Source organism: Betta splendens, chromosome 4 (assembly GCF_900634795.4).
Source record: "Betta splendens chromosome 4, fBetSpl5.4, whole genome shotgun sequence".
NCBI lineage: Eukaryota > Metazoa > Chordata > Actinopteri > Anabantiformes > Osphronemidae > Betta > Betta splendens.
Window position 1 is genome coordinate 16,974,151 of NC_040884.2, and position 13,232 is coordinate 16,987,382.

The 13,232-nt window shown below is 44.1% G+C and overlaps 1 protein-coding gene and 1 long non-coding RNA gene across 35 annotated transcripts in view; one reads left to right on the forward strand and one right to left on the reverse strand.

Annotated features, from left to right (window-relative positions):
- Positions 1–6,786: 6,786 nt before the first annotated feature.
- LOC114854270 (uncharacterized) lies at positions 6,787–9,971 on the reverse strand. Its single transcript, XR_003785753.3, has 5 exons — positions 9,834–9,971; positions 8,837–9,149; positions 8,647–8,679; positions 8,342–8,529; positions 6,787–8,254 (listed from the first exon to the last, which is right to left on the reverse strand). It is a non-coding gene; the product is annotated as an uncharacterized LOC114854270 (long non-coding RNA).
- The window catches only part of eya1 (EYA transcriptional coactivator and phosphatase 1), a 53,615-nt gene continuing 50,322 nt past the window's right edge, over positions 9,940–13,232 (forward strand). For 10 of the 34 annotated variants that reach the window (XM_055508237.1, XM_041070379.2, XM_029147719.3 and 7 more), the window contains exon 1: positions 9,945–10,138. The gene's annotated coding sequence lies outside the window, so the exon portion shown is untranslated. Of the gene's footprint in view, positions 10,139–10,856; positions 11,124–13,232 lie in introns of all 34 variants that reach the window. The other 24 variants (XM_055508236.1, XM_029147721.3, XM_041070380.2 and 21 more) reach the window with 12 other exon arrangements.

A 13,232-nucleotide genomic window follows, 5' to 3' on the forward strand; every position in this document is an offset into this window, starting at 1 on the left:
AAGAATAAGAATAACAGACACTTGTTTATTTCAAAGGAAACCAGTAGTGGGTGGGTTTGACCAGCAGCGTGCAGACTGCCTTGATGATGTTCCAGCTCTGCTCCTCCAGCAGCAGGTAAGGTCATAGCTTCTATTCCAGCCATGTAGAAGCTCAGACGCTGAAGCCGTGGGAGGAAGAGAGCGTCCTGTATTTCCAATCAGCCCCATAGCTGCATGGCTCCGTCTGGCGCTTTATTCAGTCCCGCGTCTTTCACCTTGTCCAGCGTAGAAAACACAATCCGGGGTTAAAAAGGGCCATAAAGTCCGGCGCTCCCTCGCTTTAAAGACCCTCTGGCTCCAGAAAATGTCCGTCGGGCTGGAGAATTTAATCCAGGGGATTGTGGCGTCTGGATAAAAGTTCAGAGACGTCTGCGAGGGGATGTATGAGGTCACGGCACTAAAGCATCACTCTCCGCTGAGAGGTGGGCACGGACGGGTCCCGAGGACAGATTCATCTTGGTCAGGAGAAGACCTCTTGAAAGGAGGGCATGTAATCGTAATATGGAGCGTGACAGAACGTGTCTTTATTAAATGCTGGCGTTAAAGGGAATAAGAGGGAGAGGTCAGACTGGATGTAGACCGGCTCACCGTGACATCTGAGATGGATCCTTCACGGCTGGTGATAGATATAGAATAAAGGTCAACTTTGATGAGCTTATCAATTACAAGGGAGGCATTAAGATACACTTTGGTCAATAATTTCACTGCTGCATGACTCCTGACTTCAACTTAGTCCAGTTTACTTCATTCCTTCTTCTTAGTTGATACTAGTCTTCCTCCCATCTTCCTCCCATTCCCTGTGGCGTCTCCCAGTGATCTTACTGGTTTTCTGGCTTTTCTGCCACCTGTGTTGTCTCTGTCGTCCGTCTCCAGCGAGGTTTCGTGTACTTCTGTAGTTTCTGCTGCTGCTGCCAGTGTCGCTGGACACGAGGAGCCATGTTTACACCCACGAAGAGTCGTGCAGTGATGCTTGGACACATTCTCTATTCAGTCCCGTCTCAGAGGTGAAGACCGGTCTCCCCACCAGACAAATGCACTTTTCTTAATCACCACTTGAGGGAAACATTTTGCAGCCGTGGCACCTTTTTTTTTTCATGGAATCACTTCTGTGGAGAATGCGTTCTTGGAGGCTGCCATTTTAAATAGTTTCTGGCTAAAATGTAGGAAATTTGTAAAATAAACAAATAAATAACGTAATTTTAAAATCAAATGCCCTTAAAATATTTATTTTTGCTGTAAGTTAAAACACAGTACTTTATTAATAAAGAAAGCATCTATTTAACACATTTACTGAAATAAACTAGCATTTTTAGTTTTAAATTACAAACACAATTAAATAATTAATCGAAATACCCAAATGCAGTTTATGTCAGTTTTGCATCCTATAAAATAAAATTTTTTGTTTAAATCATAAACACACAGAGTTTATTTTTGTTTGTGAAAGGGAACAAATGAAAGTGTTAGACATTTTAATAGCAGATTAAATAAATTGATGACTGCTTGGAGGTCAGAGTTTAGGCACTTCTTTATTTACCATTACACCACTGGATATGTTCAACATCCCAGGACACCCCCTTCCGCTGCATATTCAGACTTTTATTTACTCCTCATCCGGAGGGGATCGCGTTGATAAATGACGGCGCTGCTCCCTGGGACTCTCCTGTTTAAGGAGCGGCGGGGCGATTTATGAGCAGGCTCTCGCAGGCTTCACTGTGATTAATCGACGCGGTCCTCGCCGGCCACAGGCGGGGCAGGGGCAGCCGGCCCTCCACTGTTTGGATAGGGAGATAACATCAAAGCGGCCTGCTGCTTGTGTTAAGAAAATACTGCATTCTGGGTCAGCGCAAATGAATCCAGGAGGAGTTTGAAACTGTTTTTAATGGCATTTCCATCAATATATTATCACTCTGCAGAATTTGAGGGGAGAGGTCACGAGTGACATTTGAAAATGTCTTTGTTCCTTCGACCCCGGAGTTTCCTCGAGGCGACGGCTGACTTTAATGATTTATCTGTTTATGTTAGGCTACATTTATGAATGGAAGGTATCACAGGGCGCAGAGTATTGTCAGTGAGACACTTTTACAACTGTGACAGCGCTCGACACGTGAATTACGTCCTATTTGTGTTTTGTGCGTGGCCTCCTGACATCACATCATAGAAATGTGCACCCACTAAAAAGTGAAACCGGCTGAGATATTTACCTGCCCTGTGCTCCACACCTGCACCATTGATCACTGGCCGCACTGATGAGCTGCATGCTTCAGGGCTGACACCGCTGCTCTTTTGATCTCATAATGACCCCAGACCCTAAATCCTTCTTTTCTCCTGACTTCTGACTGAGGTGTGATGCTCAGTGCTGATGCTCATATTGTTAAAGACTTGCAGTTCTGCATTTAGTTGATCGTTGACACATTTAGTCCATTAGTGAGTGAGCCCCTATTAATGCAGGCAGCAGAAGTAAATCAGGCCGGGCCCAGGCTCTTTTTTCTTATCTCATTTACACATCAAAATAGTTTCTCTCCTTTCCCATTGTGAGAACACCATACTCCTCAAGCCAACTGGGAATCGTTGGGCGAATTTCCGCTCTTTATTTTCTACTTCCAAGTGCTTCCCGTGGTTCCTAAAAGGATGCCAATTTAAGTGAATTCAGGCCGAGTTGAAAGGCGCACTGTTACCTGTCCGCTGGGGTAGAACCTCTGCGGTGGCTGCCCTTTCCCATGCTTCCACTGCGAGCCGCCGACCACAGGCAGACAGAGGGGACACCTGTTCCCTCGGAGAGGTTGGCCAGCATCTGAAATCTTAGCATCGGCCCTGCCTATTGAGAAGCGGGCAGCGCGATAAGGAGCCTGCGCCGCGATGGGGCGGAGGAAACCCGAGGAGGGAGCAGGAAAGAGGATGCCTACGGCCAGATGAATCTGGTGCAATTTGCCAAAACACAGTGCCTCCCTGCACAAGACGATTACACGCACCCGCAATAGAAAAGCCATTGTATGATACAAGTCCCCACTTACCTGTGCAACCTTTAATGGAAAATCATGGTTTGTCTGTGCTGGGTTGCTGCTTTGGCGCAGCGTGCTCTTTTAAATGTACCATTCAAAACAGAAAGACCAGAAAAATGAATATGATCCATGTGTAAAGCCCACCGCCGCTGCTTGACCTTGGTCATAGCTGCAGCTTCTAGATACTATTTCCCCCCGACCAGGCTGAATCCTGCCAGAGACCCGGGTCACGGGGGTGAACGCGGTGCAGTTCAAGTTTGTCCAAGAGGTTTCCTCACTGCCCCTCACTGCCCCGTCCTCAGTCCATATATCACCTTCCCTGGCGAGGGTGACTCACCTTCTCCCTGCTTCCTTTGAAGCCCTCTAGATCCTCGAGCACTACTTATAATCACCGCTGGACCGGGCCCCGGCGCAGCCACATGCTCGCTGATTGTTTTAATCCCTCCAACGTTTTATGGTCTGTTATAGTAACGCTTGGGAAGTGCACCCTTGCTGATGCGGCGGAGTTGCCTGAATTACAGCATAAAAACGTCACGCACCTCAGCACTCAGCTATGCTGAAGATGGACAGAATGGCCACCAAGGGGCCGTCGCGGAGGCCCGGGTTAACGTCTCTGTGCTGCATTCAGGGGCCGCGGGGAAATAACCAGCAGCTTTGGTTAAAAGAGTGGACAGTTTGTGAGGAGCACAGATGCTTCTCCAGAGGGTTTTTTTAGGACATCAAACATCAGATATACTGTTTGTGGAATTGGAATGCTTCGTACAGTATAATGGCCACACTGATGACAGTGTGATTCATACGCCAGCGGAGTTAAGTATAAACAACAGGATGCCATTTCGCCAATGTGTCTCTTGGAATAAACCAGGGGTTATTTTAAAGCGGGATGGTTTTTGTTTTCAGCGGCTCTGTCTCTCCAGTGGCTGTGGTCGATGCGAGCACGGATATAAAAAAATCACATTTTCGCCGGCTGCTGATGTTATTTCCTCTACAAATGATTAAGACCCAAGCAGCAGAGCCAGAATGTAAAACAAACTGTTATTTACTTTGTTTAATTGTCTTTCATTTAATGCCTTTTATTCATAAATGTGGCTCCAACTTGGGCCAGTTGCTGAAAAGCACTATCGAATGTGAACAGCCAGTTTCTGTTGTTCGAAGTCTTGGGTGACAGCTTAATGTGGCTTCCTAATTTATTCCCCCACCAATCTTTCGACCCGGGACTAAAGGAAAAAAATTCTTTTGTAGAGGCAATAGAAGAGGGCATGTTATTGGGGACAGCCCGTTAAGCTGTCCTCACCTTTCCACATGACCTGCGCTTGCTTGAGATGTTTTCTAGCTGAGGCATCCTTCCTGCCAGAGGAGCACCGCAGTGATTTATGGCCCAACATGTTGAGAGGGAAATACAAGAGCACACACACACCGAGTTTATCGATCCTGGGAATCAGCAGCGAGGAAGAAGCGGCGGAGAGGCAGTGGAAGAGTGGAGTATGAAGACAGAGACAGACAGTCTGACAGGAGACTGATGCGGAAAAGGGAGGAGAGGGGCCGCGCTGTGCGCAGCGGGGGCCATTAGCCTCTTCCCCTCGTGCAGGAGAAACCGGGCAATGATGCTCTCCTGTAGCGAGAGGAGTGGAGCAGAGGAGGGCTCTAATAGGATAACTCCCCCATTAACCCAGGGGAGCTGTCTTTCAGAGATGCTATCAATCCGAGCACACGTTTCCACTGGGCCTGCCGCACCGTTGCCATGCAACGGGAGAATAACATCTGTCCATCATCCAGACAGACAATATGTCAAATCTGCTGGAGAGGACACGGTGTCACGGGATGCAATTAACTTTAATGTCAATCTTGAGCACGGTAAATAAAGAGGAGGTGGTAATAGATGGCAGACGTCCTGGGTTTACATCATTCTAATATGTTTACAGTGCAAACATCTGCACGGAGCACTCAAAGAGTTGCGTTCCCAAAGTAAACACCGTCTCCACGGCGAGCGCCCTTTGGAAACGTCACTAACAGCGCTCGTAAAACTTCACGTGACGCCGCCGCTCGAGCCCCCGTTTCAAAAAGTGATGTAATCAGCGACTCGTTTGGTTTGTTTACGCTGCACCACAGCACGGCTGTGTGGTGCCAGACGCTTTGCTGCGGCGGCGGGGGACGCTATCACTGCAGAGGCGGTATTTCTAATTTACCATATCGGCCTAATGTTAAATATTGAGATAATAAGATTTTCAGATGTCAGATTATTACAGGCTCGTACAGTTTCCAGTGCTGTGCTTAGTTTTAGTGAATAAGCCTGTTGTTTATTGGAAATGTATAAAGAATGAGTTTCTGTGGACACCTTGAGTGGATAACCATATGCTGCCACAGTAGACCAGACGCGCCTCATATTGAGAGCTGTGTTGACCTGGGAATTGTGTGGGAGGTGCAGAGCGGGGGCGGAGGGGAGCCAGGGGCTTGTGTGAGTTTCAAGAGGTACAAATCAAGGATTTAACTACTCCAGCCTTCGCCTTCGCTCAAACTGCACAAACCCGCTGCGATCACCGATAGTCACAACACGGAGAAAAAACTCAATGAGAAGACAGATCCGTCAATAAAAAGTGAAGGAGAGAAAGACAGATATTGCATCAGTGCCATGTGTCTTTATTGGGCTACAAATGAAATCAAAGGCAGATGTTGCCTCCCTTTGAGCGAGCCACATCAGCTGTCGCTCTCCAGCCTCCCCCAATTAATTCCCCCCAGAACGGACAAACCAGAGCAGCGATCAGCAAACGCGCAGACGCCTCAAATTCCACCGACGTTAAGTTATACAGACAAGCCAGCAGCCAGGCGGTGTTTGTGTATCTGGGAAACCCCTCTCCCATTCTGACACAGAGCTGCAGCTAGCGCACTAGCTCGGAGGGGGGGAGAGGGGGGTTATTATGGTTTAACATACCAGCAGTTTTCCCTCATCACAGAGAGAACCCACCAGCCTGTCAAACAACTGCTGCCGTCTCGGGGCAGAACGTTATCATCTGCTCGGCTGAATCCTCCGCCGGTGGGTGAGCGTCGGGCCTGTGTCTTCATAAACTAAGGCTGGTGAGGTTGGACGAAAGGGGTAGAGTCCATTCAGCAACAAGCATCACTAATCCGTTTACGTCTTCATGGGAGATAGACCTTGTTCCCTTCCATTACTTTGATTGAATATTGCACAGTATGAAAATGCAACATTGGGACCGTGCTGCTTATTTAGCTCTGTGCTTGGCCTAATGGTGCCCAATCAGTTCAGGTCCATTCCAATGGAGTAGGCAGCCTCTGCCCTGATTACGCTGAATTGTGGGTATTTCCTGCCTCTAAGCCTCGCATATGGCTTGAGTAAGGAAGTGGCCGAGAGACTACTGTTTCTCTCCACTACATCTTCATTTCTTTCTCTCTCTCTCTTTTTTTTAACGGAAAAGCAAAACACTTTTGTTTTTTCTGGCTCTGCTGTCAAAATAGTGAGCTGGGCTTTGGCTCGGCGTCTGCGTCCATGTAGCCAAGGAAAATCCCATGAGACACGTGTGGCTAAATGCAGTTTAATCCACATGATCACTATCCGTCTGCGGACTCAGCCACACCTACAGCACTGCTGACCCATTGCTGTGGGGCAAACACATTTCCATTCACTGTACGTTGAGGATGTAGACATTTTCAATACATTTGAGTGTGGAAGGTGTATCTGCTAATAATTAAATCAGTGACAAACTCAAACTACAGGTAAGTTACCCTATTTTTATTATAAGACAGCAGAGTAGAGGCTCTACAAATCTAATATCTCACTTCCCCTTAAAGAAACTGTAACATCATCATGAAACACAAGCTTTTGGCAAAATGTGATGCATCTAGTTAGATGTTAGCTGAAGATGGTGCTCTCAGCCTGAACACCTGCCAGACGCTGGATTATTATATGAAACCACAGATAAATGAGGGGAAACCTGGTAGAAGGTGGTCAGAGAGAAGCGAGATTAAAGACACTGGTTGCAGAGGGTAAGTCGGTGAAATCGTATTACAGAATGTCCAAGAAGGTCCAATAATGCAATTCCTTTCTGATATTCCTTGTGACTTTTTTAACCTTAACACACATTACATCCCCCAAAAGCTTTTTTCCTATTAGGATAAAAACTGTTTCTAAGATTCTAACCTCTTTTTTGAAGACTATGGATTACAAATCTTTCCTACTTTATGATTTCTTATATGTCTTATCAAACTTTTTTAAACGTGGCTCCACTTTTAAACATGTGTCACTCTTCCTCACCAATAAAACCACTGATAGAAGACAGACTGAACTGGACTTTTCCTTTTTTTACTGTACATACCTGAAGGGGTATTTGATTTGGCAACAGGAAAGCTCTCAGCCCACAGCTATATACTACACTGCAGCAGCAATGAATCATAGTAATTTGGTTGTTATTGGATTTGTATATCTGGATGTCTTGCAAGTTAAACATATAAATGCCCACCAATGGAAATTAATTACCAGATGACACCCTAGATTGTATTGTGTGCTGAAGCTTTAAGTCTAAAGGAGTAAATATACAATCCAAATGTTGTATACCTTTCTATATTTTTATGATATCGTATTCATACTCATTGTTGTGCTCCTCATGTTACCTGCATGAGCAAAACACCAGTTATCATAAATCTCAATGCACACAAATAGGGGACAAAGAAAAAAAGCTCAACATTTAAATAAAAACACCACCTCCTCCTTTATACATGTCAAAAATATGTGTTTTTCTCCAGGTGTGGGGTTGTTTCATTTTGCTTGTAATGTAAGAGGAGACTAATACAAAACTCCTGACCTCAAAATGAAATGCAGCATATAATGTAATAAAGTGTATTGTCTGATTTGTTATGGTAATTTTTCATTTAGCCACAATAACCTTAAGCTCGGCCACGTTGGACTGCGCAAGAATCACTTGAAACCAGATGTGGCTCAAGATAGATGGCTCTCAGCAGAGGTGCCCCCAAACATGTGAGCGTCTTCATGCAGAGAAACCACTGGCGCATTGTTGTGTTTTACTGTGCTGCATGACATAAATCATAAAAGTGATAGCGGTGCTGAGAATGAAAAGCATCTGAGATGCCGAGCGTGACAGTTCTGCCATTTCTGCGCTTTAGTGGCGGCGGGAGCTTTGTGGTACGAGACTGAGATCTCCTCGTGTTAAGCACACATCCTGTAGGCTCTGTCCCGTGGCCGTGACCTGATCCAGCAGGAGGAAGCAACCAATCAGGAAGATATTAGATCAGCTCTGGGAAAAATTAATAAAATTCTCTCAAGTCCGCCTCACCTTCTATACTGAGCCATGAGATTCATACAAGAGAGGTTAGGCGTGCACTCATCAGAGAGGCTCCATTAAACACCCCCCTCCCCATTTCTCCAGGTTCATATGATCTATGGGCATCATGATATGCTTGTGGAAGTTGTTGTGTTCCTTACCGCCGACATCCAGACAAGGGTGGTCTATGCAACCGGATCCTTTGACATCACAGAGAACATGAAAACATGAAACATAGTTATTGATCACAGAGTCCACGCTAATCAAATAGCACCCTGGTTTGTTTGAAGTTAAAAATGGTTACAGTGGGTGTTTACCGTTGCACTTCAGGACCCTCTGGCCGCACCCGTCTTAAACATACACAGACAGAAGTGTTATTTGTATTGTTAAATTTACATTAAGTCTATTTTAATTGCATCATCTCACTAAATAGATCTTACAATAATGGGCCTGACAGAGAAAATTGCAATCATCTGTGAGGAGCCTGTGGCGGCATAATGGACAAACCTGATTAATTTAATCTTGTTGCACTCCATTACGGCTGCACTTTATCATTTCAACAGATGGAGCACCAAGAAATTAAAAAATGCTCTCAAGTATATGTGGCACTCTCCATCCGCTCGCATCCCTTTATCTGAAGGTGTGTGGGCAGCTGTGCTGTAATGAAGGCCCGGACTGGAACCTTTGGATGAGTGCATTTTCAAACCCAAATGAGATTATGTGAAGAGTCAATTGATGCAACAAATCATCAGAATTGTCTCGTGATGTATGGCTGAAGGTCGTTAAGGGCCGTCCATCCAATCATGAGGTCCAGCTGATACTATCAAATGAGAGAATGACAATTGTGTTACTACTGTGGATGCATTTTATTTAAGCATGCATGTTAGAATTGATTCATCTGTCATTTGCATTTTCATGCAGAAACTTTCCAGCCGTGTTCTCCAAGAAACACACAGCACAGAGTAAAAGAAATAATAGAAAATATTTTTCTCTACTCGTGGTAGTGGACAAAGCTGTGCCAGATCTTTTCTCCAATAGTCACATTTTATAATAAGAAAAGCAGTGGTTCCCAAACTTTCTTCACTTTGACTTCTTAATTTTAAATGTTCTAATTTATCATTGTGCTTTCTGGTTTTCATAGTTGTACAACAGCGGTTCAATTTTGTCGCCAGTCAAAAAAATAACAATAACCAAAAATAATAATAATAACAACAAATAAACACTTCAAATGGGTATTCCTTTCATTAGGCTCACAACCACTCGGTGAAACGATCAAATATAGATTTTCTTAGGCCCAAAAAGGCCTCTGAACTAAAAGATGTTTACTTTGGTGGATATCTGCAGAAACATGGAGAAAGTGGAGGTTCACTGGAACTATAATACAGTATTTTGTTGAAGATTTGTGTAGCTTACCAAAAAATATCTGAATGAAAATATTAGCACATTGTGATAAATGAAATAAACAAAAAGCTGTCATTTTGGACCAATTCAACAGTACGCTCACTTTTCCTCGTGCCTGCTTCACCTCGTGCTACACAAGCTCAGGAGTCGGCGCGCGTGCGCGCGCGCACAGGCGCACGCGAGCCTATCTTGTCAGTTGCTCGACTTTGCGAGCACGTCTGCCGCGAGACGAAACTGTTTGGCTTCGCCGTGTGACAGCAATTAGCTTTTAAATTCTCTTTTTTTTCTCTTCTAAACTCGCATTTTTGCCCCGCCAGCCGCGAGAGGAGCGGCCGCTGACGGGTCGGAGGACGCGGGGGGTGATGGTTGTCGCGTACGTCGACGGCGGAGGCGCTCAGAAAAGTTAAGGTAGGCGGCCATGACGCAACTCCCCGCGACTTTTGTCCGCTCCGCCGCCAGCTGTCCGGGCGCGAGCGTCGCCTGTTTACTTGACTTGTGCGGCGCATCGACGGCGCTATCGAGCTATTTTGAACATGGGCGGAGACAGCGGCAGTTGAGCGGGACAGCTTCAGCTCAATAAATTACAGCTCCACTATTAGCTTTGGCAGATGGAGCCGTGCGCAGTTATAAATTAAAGCTCGGTCATCTGAGCCCTTCGTAGAGCGGACACCTAACTGAAACAAAGCTGCACGTATTTATTTTAGTTATTAGTCATGGTTTTAATTGAAAATAATTCAGTTTATAAGTCCAGGTTATGTTTATAATGCGCGGGTAATTTGCTGTTTGATTCAAACAAGGATGTGCGTTGACGTAACGTTGTACAGTAGCAGTCATTTGTCGTGTGGTACCGTAAAAACTATAACTTGTAAAAATAAGGCTTTCCAGGTACGGTACGAGCTGGATGCTGAACATTAATCAAAATGCCGTTGGCCTTTAGTGCACAGCAGTTGTGCCCAGGCTTTTCTCTCATACATTTTGCCCCAGGCTGCAGACATTTTTCTAATTATTTACTCTTTTTACTGTACACCACGCCTGGCAGTGATGGATAGCAGGATAAAAAGGGACACGTTCTCCATAGTTAGTGTATGTTGGACTGACTCGAGCGTGCATGGTGTTCTTCTTCCAGACCAGAAGACCTTGGAGAGATTGTGTTCCCGTCCCCCCCCCCCTCATTCCAAAATGACACAGTTTGTCTTCATTTTCTCGCACTCGTTTTCATGATGTATAGTTGAAGCACATCGTCGAGACAGAAGTGCAGGTTGTGTCATTGTGATTACAGCCCAGGTTGCAGAGGAAGCCTTGCGGTATTACAGCAGCATCTCACCTGGTTAACCATGAAAAGGTGACGTCGTCCGACTCCGTGCTCACATTTCGCTCTTCTTTCTGTCTAAATGTAAGTGCAGCAACCGGCCATTTGAATGCACCTGAGTGACTGTAACATTGCGGTTACAGCTCAGTGTTCACCAGAGGTCAGGCTGAAAGTATGAGTTTGTGATCTAGAGTGCTTTTTATCATATATGTATGTGTTATGTAGTATTAAAAAAAACACTGAAATAACGTCATCAGTAGTCTGAGGCTTCTTGAGGCTGTTTTTGAGTCAGCCAAACAAAAAAAGCACTAAATCCTCCCTTTATGAATTTGTAATACTTTATGTAATATTTCTTTCCACAATTGAGTTCTCACACAAAAATAAGCAGTGTAAATGTCACTTTCTTCGTGTGATCTCACATTCTCTGTATGATATATTTTATGGGTGCTTTTACTGACATTGTGGAATATCTGGTTTTGTTTTGACCCACTTTCATTTTTTTGTGTGCTTTTTGGGTTTTCAGTTGTTGCACTGAGATGGAACAGCTGTGACCCAAAGGTCTGAGTTCAGAATTCATTCACTTATAAAAGTTTGGTAGCTCAGCAGGGAAACTTCAGTGTATCATGTCTGCAGCAATCAACAGAAACATTTTCATTCACACATGTACCGTATTCCCTACTGTACTCTACATGTGCTTCACGTTTTCTTTAAGACTTGACTTCAGAGGAAAGTTCTCCAGTCTGTTCTTCTTACTTTTGAAGTTACATGCTCCTTCAATTACGGGGGCCGTGCAGTCTCTCCTATGGTGTCCTTGGACAGCTCTTTGAGTGCCTGAAAATGTTGCGGACCATTAATTCTGGATTGTCTTCATCTGTTTGCATAATTTTCCTTCCTTAGCTATTTCAGTCTGTGCACTCAGGTTTATTTTTCTCTCTTGTATAAATGTTTAAATCTTCAAGAGATTTAGATTTTATATCGTTTTTTCAATACCAATGACAGCTGTTAAAATTTTACGTCAGCCACTTTTATGGGATACAGGCTGTCAGGTGTGTATTGTGCTCAGCTGGTATGTTTTACAGTTTGTGTACTGAAACTCTTCATCTGCCAGCAGATACCTTATGGGTCTTTGCCTAAATATATTTTGTTCTGTTATTAAACTAACGCAAAACCTAAATTCATAAATATAGGTGAGCGGCCAACAAACATAAAATTAATTTTGTGAGAAGGAAAAAAAACAGGTTGTTTTCTTCAACCTTATACATTTTCTAACTTTTTCAGTTGGACTAATTTGCTGTCAGGCAGGAGGTTGTTTTTGCAACTCAGGCAGACTCCAGAAATTAATTTATCCAAATAACCAAGTCCTCCTGGGCCACGGAGGTTGGGACACTGAAATGGCCCTGGTAGGCAAAGCCGTCTTTTGAAGTCTGGAATGTTTTGGCTGACTTAGAGCAGGCGACTGGAGTGGAGGGATCATTTTCACTGACCCATGGGATTTTTAACCATTTTCATATACTGAGAACAAAACAAAGTGAGGAAATATGCCTGAATTCATTTGCATCGACTTTACTTTAAAGAACCGATGTGGAAAAATGTTCCTGTTTGTTAAATTTGTATTTACAATATATTTAATCCACACCTTTATTCCCAAAACTTGTATCTCTGTCCTGAGGGATAAGAAGTGTTAACCGTGTTGTTTTTACATCATTATTCATATAACTTTCCAAATTACTACTATTAGGATTAGTCTGTGGCTTATTAATGAATCCAGCCACAAAAACCCTGTTTATTAATGTGCTTTGAGTGCTAATGAGGTGGTCATTTGGACGGCACGCAAAGCAAATACCAGGCCCTTTCTAATAATACCCCCTTTGATTGTACACTCTCATTGTATAAATGTGCTCATTAGGTGCTGTCACTGTATAATTAGTTATGTCCAATATGTAGAAAATGACCACAGGAGTTACATTAATTAGCTTTATTCCTATTTATACATCGCATCATCTTAAGGACTACAGCAGCTAAATGCTATGCTTTTATTAAACAAGCCCAAGGAAAGGAAAGTGCAAAAAAACAGGCAATCTGGAGTAACAGGACACTTGAGTTTCCAGCGTAATAAATAATTCACAGGTCCTGTGTGATGAGTTGCTGAGGACAGAAATCCCTAATGACAGCTTTTTATAACCTATGACTCAG